The 15,097-nt window shown below is 59.2% G+C and overlaps 1 protein-coding gene across 5 annotated transcripts in view; it reads right to left on the reverse strand.

Moving 5' to 3' along the window:
* LOC102450513 (myelin-associated glycoprotein) overlaps window positions 1-11,731 on the reverse strand; it is a 31,907-nt gene extending 20,176 nt beyond the window's left edge. For 3 of the 5 annotated variants that reach the window (XM_075907225.2, XM_075907228.2, XM_075907229.2), the window contains exon 1: window positions 602-1,124. The gene's annotated coding sequence lies outside the window, so the exon portion shown is untranslated. Of the gene's footprint in view, window positions 1-601; window positions 1,125-10,284; window positions 10,416-11,639 lie in introns of those variants that run through there. The other 2 variants (XM_075907227.2, XM_075907226.2) reach the window with 2 other exon arrangements.
* Window positions 11,732-15,097: the final 3,366 nt, after the last annotated feature.

The following is a 15,097-nucleotide window of genomic DNA, read 5'->3' on the forward strand; positions in this document are numbered from 1 at the left end:
TAGCGCCAGAGCCAAGCCACACGGGGCTTGGCCGCCTGGCCATGGGTGGGCTGCCAGGCATGGGCTCAGGATACGGGCCTGGTGAGAGCTGATCAGACCATGTGGCACAAGGCCAGGGGGGAGGTCAGGGCACCTGCTGGTCTGGGAGGGAAGTGGGGACTAGTGGTTAGAGCAGGGGAGTGCTGGACACCATGACTCCGGGCTCTATTCTGCTTTGCTCAGTAGTGGCCAGCACAACCCCACCCCACTTCCCCACAGGAGTCCCCGACTTCTCCCTAGGGAGGGACATAGGCCTCAGGGCCTCCAGAGAGGAACTATCACCAGAGCCACCAGGCTCATCGCTTCTCCAAGCCCCTTTGTTCTGGCCACTGGACCCCACTCCCCTGTCAGAGCCAGGGATGGAACCAAAGGGTCCCAGCTCCCCCTGCTCTAACCACTAGACCCCACTCCAGGAGAAAGCCCAGCAGTACCAGCTCCCAAGTCCCCCCGCCCCCACGCTGTAACCACTAGACCCCACTCCCCTGCCAGAGCCAGGGATGGAAGCCAGGAGTCCCAGCTCCAGCCCCTCTCTACCGTACAGCAATGCTCCGTGCTCTCCTACCTTTCAGTGTCCTCCTGGGTGTCTAACCCCGCGGCGGCTCCGGCATGCAGCTGGCAAAATCCTGTCGGCTGTATCCCAGGGGACTGGTGGGGAGAGACGTGGATGGACCCAGGTGGGCTCTGGAGCGACAGAGGGTCCCTGACCGGAGGCAGCAACTGGAACAACGACCTCTCTGCACGGCTGGGACCGGCCCTTCCAGAGAGAAGCTCCGTTCTGGGTCAGCAGGGGAGGAGGGATAGCACGTTAGGGGACCCCGGCTCTGATCCCCGGCAGTGGGGAAGGGGGACACCAGGCTAGGAGGCCCAAGGACTGATGCAGGTGGCGGAAAAGGGGACCCCGGTTAGCCAGGGCTGCAGGAGATACTGCCCTCCAGAGAGCTCCCACGCCACGGCGCCGGCCCCCCTTACGGATCCCACCGCTGGCTCTCAGCAAAGCTGGGTCCCATCCCAGGCCAGCGGCTGGCACTGGCATCCCCTCCCGCAGCCAGCCAGCCGGGGCGCCAGTAGCTCTGCATTGCTGTGAGCAAGCAGAGCCCACACACAAATTCCTCCGGCTCAGCGTGTGCGTGGGGGGGACCTGCCACCAGGGGGAGGGACGTGGCGGGGGGGGGGGGGGAGCAGCTTCACGGGTTGCCTGCTACTCCGGGCACAGCCTCTCTGCCTCCCAGAGCTGTGGGGGTTGGGCAGGTGGGCCCATAGGGAGAGCTGGGCTGTGAGGAGTTTATTGATGCATCTTCCACAGAGAGGCAGCCAGATACCACAGGACTCCTGGGTTCTATCCTGGCTCTGGGAGGGGAGTGAGGCCTAATAGGTAGAGCTGGGGCTGGGTTCTAACCTGTTTTGGGACGAGAGAGGGGTCTAGTGGTTAGAGCAGCAGGGTCCCTGGGTTCTATCCCCAGCTCTATGAAGGGAGCGAGGCCTAGTGGGTGGGGTGGGATGGGACCCCTGGGTTCTCCTCCTGACTGATACAAGCCCATGGCGGTTTGAACTGAGGATCTGAGTTTCCCTAGCCAGGGGCACGTGCCACCCTCCCGCTGTGGCTTCGTTCCAGGGGCAGGAATTCCTGGCATGCCAGTCATGTGCTGCCAACACATTTCCCCCCTACGCTCCTGCAGTGCCCCTCCCTGCCCAGGACGGACCGAGTCTGGCACAAAGGAGCCCTGTGTCACGCCCCCAGACTGACACACGCTGGGCACACCCAGCAACTCTCCAGCTGATGGGACCCGCGCCAGGCCTGGGCTCCAAATCCCACATCCCTCTTTGCGAAAAGTGCAGACACTTGACACGCAGAGACAGGGAGGGTTCGCGCAGCACTGAAATGCAGCCACTTCTGGGGCGGGGTAAATATGGGGACAGTTTACCTGGCACTGAGCTCCCAGCGGCATCTTTGTGCAGCCATTCCCCTCCCCAGAGACAGCTGCATCCCTGCACTGGGCCACTCCTGTCCAGTGTTATGCGTGGCTCTGCCCCACCTCTCTGCCCCAAAGGTGGCTGCATGCCACCATGTGCGGCTGGTCCTCAGTTCTCCTGCACCTCAGCTCTGAGCCGTCCCCAGGCCTCTGCGGCTGTTCCCAGCTGCCCCGCCCCAGGGGCGGCTGCATCTCTGGCGTGGGCGGACTGAAGTTTCAAGGCTCCTTGTGAAATTTGCTACTGAACCCTGAGTCATCGGGGCCCATTCTGCTGCCAGTTACACCCGCAGGCTCTGCCTCGCCGAGCCGGGTGCCGCAGGGAGCCAAGCCCGCAGGATACGGCCCCTAATAATTACAAGGAGGATGCTTCGCTCCACAGAGCAGATGGCAGGCGGCGCGGCTGCCGTCAGATAAGGAACAGCTCTGCCTGCCCGTGCCAGTGTGACGGGACTCGCCAGTGCCAGCCAGAGCCACCCACCCCGGGCCAGCTCCTGCAGGAACCCCAGCGCCCCACGGGCCATGGGAATAGACGGGGGGCGGGGGAGTGGCACTGCATGCCCGGGGGTGGAGATTAGACAAGGAAAGAGAGAAAAGGGAGGGTGGCAAGGGAAGGGAGGGAGGGAGTGAGTGGGTAGATGGAAGGAGGCAGAGATGGAGGGATGGATGGATAGATACAGGGATGGATGCAGAGGGTGGGAGGGGCGGGAGGAAGGAAGGAAGGGAGGAAAGGGGAGATGCGAGGATGGAGGGAAGGAGGGATGGAGAGAGGGACACAGAGAAAGAGGGATGGATGGATAGATACGGGGATGGATGCGGAGGATGGGATGGATAGGAGGATGGAGGGAGGGATAGATGGATAGATACAGGGATGGAGGGATGGAAGGAGGGATGGACAGATAGATACGGGGATGGATGCGGAGGATGGGAGGGTGGGAGGATGGAGGGAGGGAGGGAGGAAGGGAGAGAAGGAGGGATGAACGGATAGATACGGGGATGGATGCGGAGGATGGGAGGGGCGGGAGGAAGGAAGGGAGGAAGGAAAGGGGAGATGCGAGGATGGAGGGAAGGACGGATGGAGAGAGGGACACAGAGAAGGAGGGATGGATGGATAGATACGGGGATGGATGTGGAGGATGGGATGGATAGGAGGATGGAGGGAGGGATAGATGGATAGATACAGGGATGGAGGGATGGAAGGAGGGATGGACAGATAGATACGGGGATGGATGCGGAGGATGGCAGGAGCGGGGTGCAGGCTGGGGGCTGAGGGTGGGCCCGGGCTGGGCAATGGCCGTGTGTCTATAGCAGCTGGGCCGTGACGGGGCAGGTGACACCGACAGGATGGGCGGAGCAGCAGAATGGGTCTGTGGAACCGCCCACCTCTGGGAGGGCCCTGGGAGCTGTTTATGGACCAAGTGCCGGAGGACCCCTGGGGGGGCTAGTGACATGAGACAGGGCAGTTTAAGTGCCACACACCCACTAAGTGCAAGTCCAAACCCCCACCAGTGACTGGGCCCGCACTGAGGGTGAGCCCCCGGTGCTACAGCGAGAGCGGGTGAAACCTGGGGATCCACTGTGGGCCCTCGCCTTGGGATGCAACTTCCAGCACAGTGTGTATACGTCCTGGATCCCTGCCTCCAGCACAGTGTGTACGTGTCCCGGGTCCCTGCCTCCAGCGCAGTGTGTACGTGTCCCGGATCCCTGCCTCCAGCGCAGTGTGTACGTGTCTCAGATCCCTGCCTCCAGCGCAGTGTGTATACGTCCTGGATCCCTGCCTCCAGCGCAGTGTATACGTCCTGGATCCCTGCCTCCATCACAGTGTGTACATGTCTCAGATCCCTGCCTCCAGCGCAGTGTGTACGTGTCTCAGATCCCTGCCTCCAGCGCAGTGTGTACGTGTCTCAGATCCCTGCCTCCAGCGCAGTGTGTACGTGTCCCGGTTCCCTGCCTCCAGCGCAGTGTGTACGTGTCTCGGATCTCTGTCTCCAGCGCAGTGTGTACGTGTCTCGGATCTCTGCCACCAGCGCAGTGTGTACGTGTCTCAGATCCCTGCCTCCAGCGCAGTGTGTACGTGTCTCAGATCTCTGTCTCCAGCGCAGTGTGTACGTGTCTCAGATCTCTGCCTCCAGCGCAGTGTGTACGTGTCTCAGATCCCTGCCTCCAGCGCAGTGTGTATGTGTCCCGGTTCCCTGCCTCCAGCGTAGTGTGTACGTGTCTCGGATCTCTGCCTCCAGCGCAGTGTGTACGTGTCTCAGATCCCTGCCTCCAGCGCAGTGTGTACGTGTCTCAGATCTCTGTCTCCAGCGCAGTGTGTACGTGTCTCAGATCCCTGCCTCCAGCGCAGTGTGTATGTGTCCCGGTTCCCTGCCTCCAGCGTAGTGTGTACGTGTCTCGGATCTCTGCCTCCAGCGCAGTGTGTACGTGTCTCAGATCCCTGCCTCCAGCGCAGTGTGTACGTGTCTCAGATCTCTGTCTCCAGCGCAGTGTGTACGTGTCTCAGATCCCTGCCTCCAGCGCAGTGTGTACGTGTCCCGGATCCCTGCCTCCAGCGCAGTGTGTACGTGTCTCAGATCTCTGCCTCCAGCGCAGTGTGTACGTGTCTCAGATCCCTGCCTCCAGCGCAGTGTGTATGTGTCCCGGTTCCCTGCCTCCAGCGCAGTGTGTACGTGTCTCGGATCCCTGCCTCCAGCGCAGTGTGTACGTGTCTCGGATCCCTGCCTCCAGCGCAGTGTGTACGTGTCTCAGATCCCTGCCTCCAGCGCAGTGTGTATGTGTCCCGGTTCCCTGCCTCCAGCGTAGTGTGTACGTGTCTCAGATCTCTGCCTCCAGCGCAGTGTGTACGTGTCTCAGGTCCCTGCCTCCAGCGCAGTGTGTACGTGTCTCGGATCCCTGCCTCCAGCGCAGTGTGTACGTGTCTCAGATCCCTGCCTCCAGCGCAGTGTGTACGTGTCTCGGATCTCTGCCTCCAGCGCAGTGTGTACGTGTCCTGGATCCCTGCCTCCAGCGCAGTGTGTACGTGTCCTGGATCCCTACCTCCAGTGCAGTGTGTACGTGTCTCGGATCCCTGCCTCCAGCGCAGTGTGTACGTGTCTCAGATCCCTGCCTCCAGCGCAGTGTGTATGTGTCTCGGATCCCTGCCTCCAGCGCAGTGTGTACGTGTCTCGGATCCCTACCTCCAGCGCAGTGTGTACGTGTCTCGGATCCCTGCCTCCAGCGCAGTGTGTACGTGTCTCAGATCCCTGCCTCCAGCGCAGTGTGTACATGTCTCAGATCCCTGCCTCCAGCGCAGTGTGTACATGTCTCAGATCCCTGCCTCCAGCGCAGTGTGTACGTGTCTCGGATCCCTGCCTCCAGCGCAGTGTGTACGTGTCCCGGATCCCTGCCTCCAGCGCAGTGTGTACGTGTCTCAGATCCCTGCCTCCAGTGCAGTGTGTACGTGTCTCGGATCCCTGCCTCCAGCGCAGTGTGTACGTGTCCCGGTTCCCTGCCTCCAGCGCAGTGTGTACGTGTCTCGGATCCCTGCCTCCAGCGCAGTGTGTACGTGTCTCAGATCCCTGCCTCCAGCGCAGTGTGTACGTGTCTCAGATCCCTGCCTCCAGCGCAGTGTGTACATGTCTCAGATCCCTGCCTCCAGCGCAGTGTGTAAGTGTCTCGGATCCCTACCTCCAGCGCAGTGTGTACGTGTCTCAGATCCCTGCCTCCAGCGCAGTGTGTACGTGTCTCAGATCCCTGCCTCCAGCGCAGTGTGTACGTGTCTCAGATCTCTGCCTCCAGCGCAGTGTGTACGTGTCTCAGATCTCTGTCTCCAGCGCAGTGTGTACGTGTCTCAGATCCCTGCCTCCAGCGCAGTGTGTAAGTGTCTCGGATCCCTACCTCCAGCGCAGTGTGTATGTGTCTCGGATCCCTGCCTCCAGCGCAGTGTGTACATGTCTCAGATCCCTGCCTCCAGCGCAGTGTGTATGTGTCTCGGATCCCTACCTCCAGCGCAGTGTGTATGTGTCTCGGATCCCTACCTCCAGCGCAGTGTGTACATGTCTCAGATCCCTGCCTCCAGCGCAGTGTGTAAGTGTCTCGGATCCCTACCTCCAGCGCAGTGTGTATGTGTCTCGGATCCCTGCCTCCAGCGCAGTGTGTACGTGTCTCGGATCCCTGCCTCCAGCGCAGTGTGTACGTGTCTCGGATCCCTGCCTCCAGCACGGCGAATCTGTGTCTGGGGTTCCCAGCCCACCTCGTGTTCTCCCAGCTGCTCTGTCCTGGGCGTGTGACTGATTCCCCCACCCGGCCACAGCTGCGCTGTCCATGCCAGCTTCAGGGGTAGGGGAAAGGCCTCGGGGGCCTTGGCCATGCCCCCTGCCGGCAGGGCCCATGCGTCAGGACAGTGGGTGAGTGTGAGGAGGCCTCCCCCTTCCCAACCCACTCATCAGAGCCAAGGGATGCGTGGGAATCATCCCTCCACCTGCCCCTCCCCTGCTGCTTCCGTCCAGAGCCGTCGCGAGGGTGCCACGCCCCCAGTCGTTGGCTACTTACTGCCTGTGGGACGTTGCAGGTTCCAAGCTGCACGGGGAGGGGAACATGCCAGCGGGGTTTGGCTTGGACCCTCCGTGCTGGCCCCGTCCGGCCCAGGGCAGCATTTGCCACAGCGAGCGGGGAGGGGTAGTTTGGGGTGACCACGAATCGCACCCGCGTGGGCAGCCCGGGCCGGAGGATTGCTTGAGCTCCGCAGGGGGCAGCGTGCCGGGCACATCCGGGGTGTCCGCACCAAACCTGGCAGCACGACGGTGGCTCGTGGGAAGTTCAGAACCCGGGGCTGCCGACGGGGGCTGCCGAGGCCGGGCTGAGGGGTGGTTCCTGGGGGGCATCGCCTTGCGAGCAGCCGCAGCAGCGTAGCTGGAGTGGGAGCCCAGGGGCGTGGAGGGAGGACGGGGGGCAATTGCCCCCAGCGCCATGCTTGGGGGGTGTCAATTTAGCTGCCTGTGACTAGCCCCTGCAGTGCAGCCTGGGTGAGACGGTGAGACCCGGCTTCTTTCTACGCCTCCGGGCGAGGTCGGAGCAAGCCCACCATGGCAACCCTGAATTCGGGGGATGGAGGGTCACAGCTGGAGCTCAGGGCTGACTCCGATCTCTGCCCTCTCCCGCTCCGGCTGGAGGCTGGGGTGCAGCTGCAGGCCGGGCAGACCCCGGAGCTATGAGGGCCGACCCCTAGAGCTAGGTCTCCCCACTCCCTGGAGGGGAGGAAGTGGAAACCAGGGCCAGCTCCTGGAATCCCTTGCCCCTGGGAGGATCCTCAGCAAGAGCTGGATCCCCCTCGCCAGTGGCCAGCCCCAGTGAGCTACCCCCACCCTGCAGTGCCCTGCCCTGACCCCTTCACCCCACTGCCATCCCTGAATCCTGCACCCTCTTCTGTCTGAGCCAGCCCCCAAACCCACTCCCCTGCCTGACTCCTTAACTCCCCCCGCGCCCCTCCAAACACTGACCCCTGCCCTGAGCCCGCCCCCAAACCCACTCCCCTGCCTGACTCCTTAACTCCCCCCGCGCCCCTCAAAACACCAACCCCCATCTCGAACCTGCAGCCTGACACCGGAACCCCCTGCCCTGAGCCTGCCCCCGAACCTACCCCCCTGCCTGACTCCTTAACTCCCCCCGCACCCCTCCAAACACCAACCCCCATCCTGAACCCGCCGCCTGACACCGGAACCCCCTGCCCTGAGCCTCCTACATGTCCCATCTCTCTGCTTAAGAACATGAGCAAAGCCAGGGATGTTGCTCAGCACTCTAAAAGGGCTATTCACAGGCAGCTAAATTGGCGCCCTCCTAGCATGGCACCCGGGGCAACTGTCTCCCCTACCCGCCCTCGCTACGCCTCTGTTTCTGCCTCTCCAGCGCTCCCCCTTCCCCCAGAGCCTGACTCCCAGGGCAGGTGTAGGCAAACACTGTGCAGCAGGGAACTTCGGAAAACTGGCATGAATGGCTCTGAGAGGACAGTGAGGTCTAGTGGTTAGAGTGTGGCGGGGGCAAGAGGTGAGAGCCAGGTCTCTTAGGTTCTATCTCCGGCTCTGGGAGGGGAGTGGGGTCTAGTGGTTAGAGTGCAGGGGTAGCAGCTGAGCGCCAGGTCTCCTAGGTTCTATCCCCGGCTCTGGGAGGGGAGTGGGGACTAGTGGTGGTAGCAGGAGGCAGTGCAGATCTCTCTGTGGCAGCCCTTTCCCTTCGCCCCTCGGTGGCTGGTTCTCAAGCACCAGGCTCCGTGCGGCTCCTCACAGCAGGTGGCAGCAGCCCCTGAATGGCACAGCCTGGCAGCGCCACCCTGCGCCCCTCCAATAACAAAGCTGTTTGTCTGGGGCTATGCAATCCGCTGACCTCACATGGGGGGGGAGGGGCCCTCGCAGGGCTGGGAGGCAGGAGCTGCGGGGGGGGGAGTGAGGGGCACTTGCAGAGCGTATGGCTGTGCACGGGTGCACGTGCGCTGCCCCCTGCTGGAGGAGATCCATCTGTGTCACAGCCCCCCCCTCCCCTCCCCCCCGTGCGGAGGGTTGAAAAGATGCACCGAGCCAGGGGTCGTGTTGTGAAGGGGACTCACTCATCTTCGTCCCATTGTCTGGTCCCCTCCCCATTCCAGAGCCAGCAGCCCTGGCTCTCCCGGGAGCCTCCTGTCACTGCAGCATCAGGCACTCAACGATTACAAACCGGGTTCTGCTTCCAGTGACCCTACAAAAAGAAACCAAACTGCACCTCCCTCGTGAACAGAGACCCTACAATAACAAACCAAACTGCACCTCCCTCGTGAACAGAGACCCTACAATAACAAACCAAACTGCACCTCCCTCGTGAACAGAGACCCTACAATAACAAATCAAACTGCACCTCCCTCGTGAACAGAGACCCTACAATAACAAACCAAACTGCACCTCCCTCGTGAACAGAGACCCTACAATAACAAACCAAACTGCACCTCCCTCGTGAACAGAGACCCTACAATAACAAACCAAACTGCACCTCCCTCGTGAACAGAGACCCTACAATAACAAACCAAACTGCACCTCCCTCGTGAACAGAGACCCTACAATAACAAACCAAACTGCACCTCCCTCGTGAACAGAGACCCTACAATAACAAACCAAACTGCACCTCCCTCGTGAACAGAGACCCTACAATAACAAACCAAACTGCACCTCCCTCGTGAACAGAGACCCTACAATAACAAACCAAACTGCACCTCCCTCATGAACAGAGACCCTACAATAACAAACGAAACTGCAAAGCCCTAGTGCACAGACCCTACAAAAACAATCAAACTGCACCTCCCTTGTGACCAGAGACCCTACAATAACAAACCAAACTGCACCTCCCTTGTGACCAGAGACCCTACAATAACAAACCAACCTGCACCTCCCTCATGAACAGAGACCCTACAATAACAAACCAACCTGCACCACCCTCATGCACAGAGAGCCTACAATAACAAACTGTGGTGCACAGCCCCAGAAGTCAGGAGGCACTCTATAATAACAAACCAAACCAAACCAATCAGCCATCCCAAGTCTTTGCAGACCCAGAGCTACTGCACAGTCCCACTGCTTAAAATTCAGATTCTATTTCTGAACCTTAACTTAGTTGCAACCTTAACTAAGGCCGAGCTGGCATCCAGCTGAGTTGTTAGATCCAAAGTGATCCTTTGCCTGGCTCTGAGATGCAACCACCTCTGGGTTGGGGCAGCTGAGGAAACAGCCACATATAGCTCTGTAAAAGGATGGCTTGCCTGGCACCAAGATACAGTCTCCACTGGGCCATGGCAGCTGGCCCCCTCACCACTGGCCGGCTCCCTCACCACTGGCCCATCCTGCCGAGCCCGTTACATAAGCTCCACAAGGACTTGCTGGGGAGAGAAGCCAGGAGTTCAGAGTAACATGGAGCCAGCACCTCGGGGCTGCACTGAAACTCCAGAGCCCTTGGCTGGAAAGTCACCATTATCTCACGGAAAGGAAAACTGAGGCTAACAGAACCCAGAACTCCCAGCCCCCTCTGCTCTAATCCAGTGGCCTGCACTCCCCTCCCAGAGCGGGGGCTAGAACCCAGCAGTCCTGGTCCCAGGGCAGCAGCTGTCCCCTGGCCTATGCATTAGTCCCTTCCTTTGAGACCCTCCAATGGGCCAGACTACTTCCTGACCCTGCCAGCCAGAGCCCCCTCCATGCCCAGAAGCATGAAAGTGGCCAACCCCGGTTCTCCCGTCACCAGCTCCCAAAGCTGCTCCAGTGCCCCCAAGCTCCAAGGAGACACCTACCCGGAATCCACAGGGTGTCTAAGTGTCCGATCTCCGGGCTCCTGCCGAGACCTGGGAAGGGTGTAAGTCCCTGCGGCGGGTACCAGCATCTGCCAGCCTCGAGGGCCAGCTCACCAGAGCCAGATGGGCATGACGAGGAAGCAACAGAGCAGGCGGCCAGCACAATGGGCCCCTCTGTTAGGGAGATCGGGGCCAGATGTGGGGCAGGGCTTGTGTAAGGATGGGAGGTGCAGCAGGGGATGGGAAAAGGAAAGAAAAGGGGCTGGCGTGAGGTGCAGGAGGCCAAGGGGCCGGGCTCAGAATCTGTGTGGGGGGGAGACAGGCAGGAGGAGTCCCCCCCCACACACACACAGAGCTCCCCCACAAACCCACACATGCTAAAATACAGGCCCCATATACACAGCCTCTAGTCCCCCCACACACACTACCATGGGCCTCAGCTCCAGGCAGGCCTGGGGGAAATTGGGCATGGGGCCTGTCATGGCTACTTCCCCACTCTGGCATGATAAATGCAGAAGTGGGGGCCAGCAAGTGTACCCCAAAGCCTTATCTACCAGGCTTTGGCATAAAACTTCCCCCAAGATCTTAAAACCCTAGATCTTGGGAATAAAACTTCCGCTGTCACCACCCAAATGTTGATAAAGAAATCAGGGGAAAGATCATTTGGGAAATCTTACCCCTAAAATAAAAATCAGGGCACACAATTAACCACTGCCAGGTTAATAAAAGAAAAGAAAGAACTTTTATTATTACAATAATATTCCTGTTGCAAACATAATGACTAGATGGGAAGGTAACAAAATATACTCAGAGGCTGCGTCTAGATTGGCATGATTTTCTGGAAATGCTTTTAACGGAAAAGTTTTCCGTTAAAAGCATTTTCGGAACAGAGCATCTAGATTGGCACGGACGCTTTTTGCAAAAGCACTTTTTGTGGAAAAGCGTCCGTGCCAATCTAGACGCGCTTTTCTGCAAAAAAGCCCCGATCGCCATTTTCACGATTAGGGCTTTTTTGCAGAAAACAAATCTGGGCTGTCTACGCTGGCCCTTTTGCCAGAACGGGAGCAGAATAGTATTTCCGCAAGAAGCACTGATTTCAGACAGTAGGAAGTCAGTGCTTTGCGGAAATTCAAGCGGCCAGTATAGACAGCTGGCAAGTTTTTCCGGAAAAGCGGCTGATTTTCTGGAAAAACTGGCCAGTCTAGACACAGCCATGGAAAAAAACTCCATGGGCCTAGAACTTAGTTGCAAAGAAAAGCCAAAACATCTTTTAAGCAGTGCCAGATCTCAGATCCCAGACCCAACCCTTAAAACAATAAAGCCTAAGGAAACTACCCAACCCTTACCCTACTCACAGAAAATGAAGAATTGTTTCTTGGCGCGAGAGAGACATGCTTGTCCCTCTCTGTAGCTGCAGAGGACTCACCCAGAGAGACAAAAGGAGAAAGGAAAAAACCCAAATTCCTTTGTCCCAGTTTGAAAGTCCCACCTACATTCCTACTGGTCACTCCACCTGGCTAGGTGTAGTTAACCCCTTAATCCCCAGGCTGCTGGCTAACCCCATAATCATGACAGGGCCTTTCCTCCCTAGGGGAAGTTGGCTCCAGTGCAGCCTCATGGCAGGGGATGGGCCAACTCAGAGGGGCAGGGAATGGGACATGGGGCCAGCTCCCACCCGGCGTCGGGGCAGGGACTGGTTGGCACAGTGGAGCAGGCAGTGGGGCATGTGCCCTTTCCTCTCTAGGGGGCACCAGCTCCCTGAGCTAGGACCGGGGAGCTCTGTGTCCACAAGCATCCAGCGAAGGGGTCTGTCCCCCAGGGCGGTGAGGGCCAACTGAGGCTAGCGAGTGGGCCGCATGGGTGGCCTCCTTCCTCTCAGGGGCTGCAAGATTGTCCTAACCCCAGTGGTCTCCCGGGACAGGGCAGTTTTGCTGGTGGTACCTGCACCCCTAGGAGGCGCAGATGGAGCCGGAGGGGCGCACTGATTGGCTGCTGGCGAGCGCCCGGCTCTCCCCATCAGCACTGTGTGCAATCCGCGCACCCCTCACGCCCCAGCTTTAGGGGAGTGTCACTTTAATAACCCCGGCAGGAAACCAAAATGGCAGAACCTGATCACCCTGGCCATGAGCAAAGAAAAGGTCTCGTCGGCCACATGCAGCATCCCTCGGGCCATCTGGGTTTGACCCAGGGAGCAGCGGTGAAAAGCCAGCGAGCAACCCCCCCCCCCCCCCGCCAGTCCCCCATGCGGCTCACCGACCAACCCTGCCACTGCACCTACCGGGCAGACTCAGTCACTGCACGGTGTTCCTGGGCCCACGGCGCCACTGCTGGACTCCATGCAGAGGGGCAAAGCCTCACAAAACGTGGGTCCAGGGCAGCCGGGCAGTCAGAGGTTCAGGGCCAGCCTCTGCTGTGTGCAGTCCATCAGCCCCAGCTGGGATGTGTCAGGTCGTTTCTAAGGACTGAGCTGCAGGAGGAGGTGCTGTAGGAAGGTGGGTGGGTGATGGATGGATGGATGGATTGGTTGGGTGGGTGGGCGATCGATCGGGCTGGCTGTGGAACTGAGGCAAAAGCCCCTATGCCCTGCGTGTTTTGTGTTCACGTTGGCTCTGTAGTTTGGGTGAATAAAGCAACCTCCTGGAAAGGGGAGCTGAAAGGCTCAGGCAGATCTGCCGTGGCACACACCGTGGACAAGGGATGGCTGCATTGCATTATACCTAGGGGGGCAATGCAGGTGGATCTAAATCAGAGAACTCCAGTGTCGGGTGTCTGAACCAGATGCCCGGCTGTCCAAGGATGCGCCTCTTTTGGAAGGGAGATTTCTGGGAAGGAGCAGCGCCCCTGGCACATTTAGGGTGGCCAGTTTGGACTGGATGTATTCCCGGAGCTTCCGTGCGATAGCTTGCATCAAAGGTGCATCTTGAATCCCCGGAGGCTCCAGGGCAGCCCTGGAGGGTTGGCGACCCCTGCGCACACACCGACGAAACACGATTCCCATCGACAAAACTCCTGACTGACTCACAGGCGAAGCAAGAAAACGGGCTCATCGCAGGCCGGCGTCGGGCGGGTTGCTGGGTACATTCGGAGCCGCGGCGTTGTCAGCCGGGGCTCCAACGGCTCAAGAGCTTTGCTGCTTTGAATCACAGCGTCCGGAAGGGAGCGTCGGTGGCGGAAGCTGCGCGTGGATGGACATTGTGGGGTCCTGGATAGATCGGAAGGGCAAATCATCCCACAGGGTCGGACAGAAAGCTCCAGGGGTGGAGCTGCCCCCTACAAAGAGGGTCACTGCAGAATCATGTCGCTGTCATCATGCCTGAGAACACCAGTCTTGGACTACAACCTCCCTGCGCTAGGACCTGTACGTGATCATTTATTAGGTGCATTATAGGCCCGCTTAGGCAGAGCCCATGGCTCCATTGTGCTAGGTAGTGTACATTATTAGTGCCATTTATTAGGTGCATTATGGTACCATGCAGGCACCCCAGTCAGGGACCAAAATCCCATGGGACTCCGCATTGTACATTACGGCTGCTGTTTATTGTGTGTATTACGGTAGCACATAATAGCAGGGACCAAAACCCCAAGGAGTTAAGCACTGTGTATTAATGGTGCCACTTATTAAGTATATTATGGTTGCAGTTAGGCATCCAAATCAAGGACTAAAATTGCATACAGTGTACATTAATAGAGCTATTTATTAGATGGATTATGGTAGCAGGTAGGCATCCGGGTCAGAGGCCAAAACTGCATATGGTGTACATTAGTGGTGCAATTTATTAGGTGTATTATGGTAGTACCAAGGCCCTCGTTCATGGCCTGTGGCCTCACCCCGCTAGATGTTGTGCAAACACAGCAACAGAAAAAGCAGCCAGGGAGGGGAGCTGCCTCATTGCTGGTCCCCATTTGTGGCTGGCACTGGAGCTAAAGGGGAAACTGAGGCACCACAATTCTGAAGCCCCCCTAGGTGGGAGGTGAGGCACCCCCAGCCTGCCCTCCTGAATGTGCCAGGCGCCTGACCCAGTGTGCCCTAGTGCAGCCGGTGCCAGCACCTGGATTAATCCTCTTCTGGTCTGTGGTTTCAATCCCCCTGCATGCAGCAAGTGCTAAGTGGCAGCCGGTGGGTAGTGTGCGTGCCAGTCCCTGTCCTTAACCCTCCTCATTCCCCTGAGCCTCTGGGCCACCCGCTTCCGTGCCTGGGCCAGCGTGAAGTCAGACAGCAAGGATTTGGAGATGATCTTCGCCCATTTCTCATGCCAACGGCCCAGAAACTCTTTCGTGGTCGGTTGGGCCTCCAGTGAAGAGCTCCTGAGAGGCCTGGCAGCTAAACCAGCTGCAACCCCGGAACATCTGTCTCTGCTGCATCCTGGCACGTATCTCTCAATCGTTTGAGGTGCCACGCCCTACAGGCGCCCCGGGCAAAGCTACAATCTTGATTCATGCAGGCACGTTCTCGGGGCCTGCCCAGCGCTGGGTCAGGCAGTCAGAGAAGCAGCTGTCTCCGAAGACCTGTCAATTGGCAGGCCTCTGGCGCGGGGCGAGAAAGCTGGTGGCAGTCACGGAGCGTCCCGTCCCGGTGGACGGGCACACAAAGGCTGCGCTTGTGAGCGCCCATGAGTCACGGCGATCCTGCGGAGCAGTGTGACTGATTCATTGCGCAGACAAAGGCAGCAAGGAACAGAATCACCGGCCACCAACCCCTCGCAGTTGGGAGTAGAGAATCGGCTGATTGTTCTGGGCAGCGGGGTGCAACGGGGAGGGTAATTAATTCCCCCTGGAGTATGCTGGCCAGCCCCATCCGGATACCTGCAGCCAT

This window comes from Pelodiscus sinensis, chromosome 22 (genome assembly GCF_052426305.1).
Source record: "Pelodiscus sinensis isolate ZL-2025 chromosome 22, ASM5242630v1, whole genome shotgun sequence".
Lineage (NCBI taxonomy): Eukaryota > Metazoa > Chordata > Testudines > Trionychidae > Pelodiscus > Pelodiscus sinensis.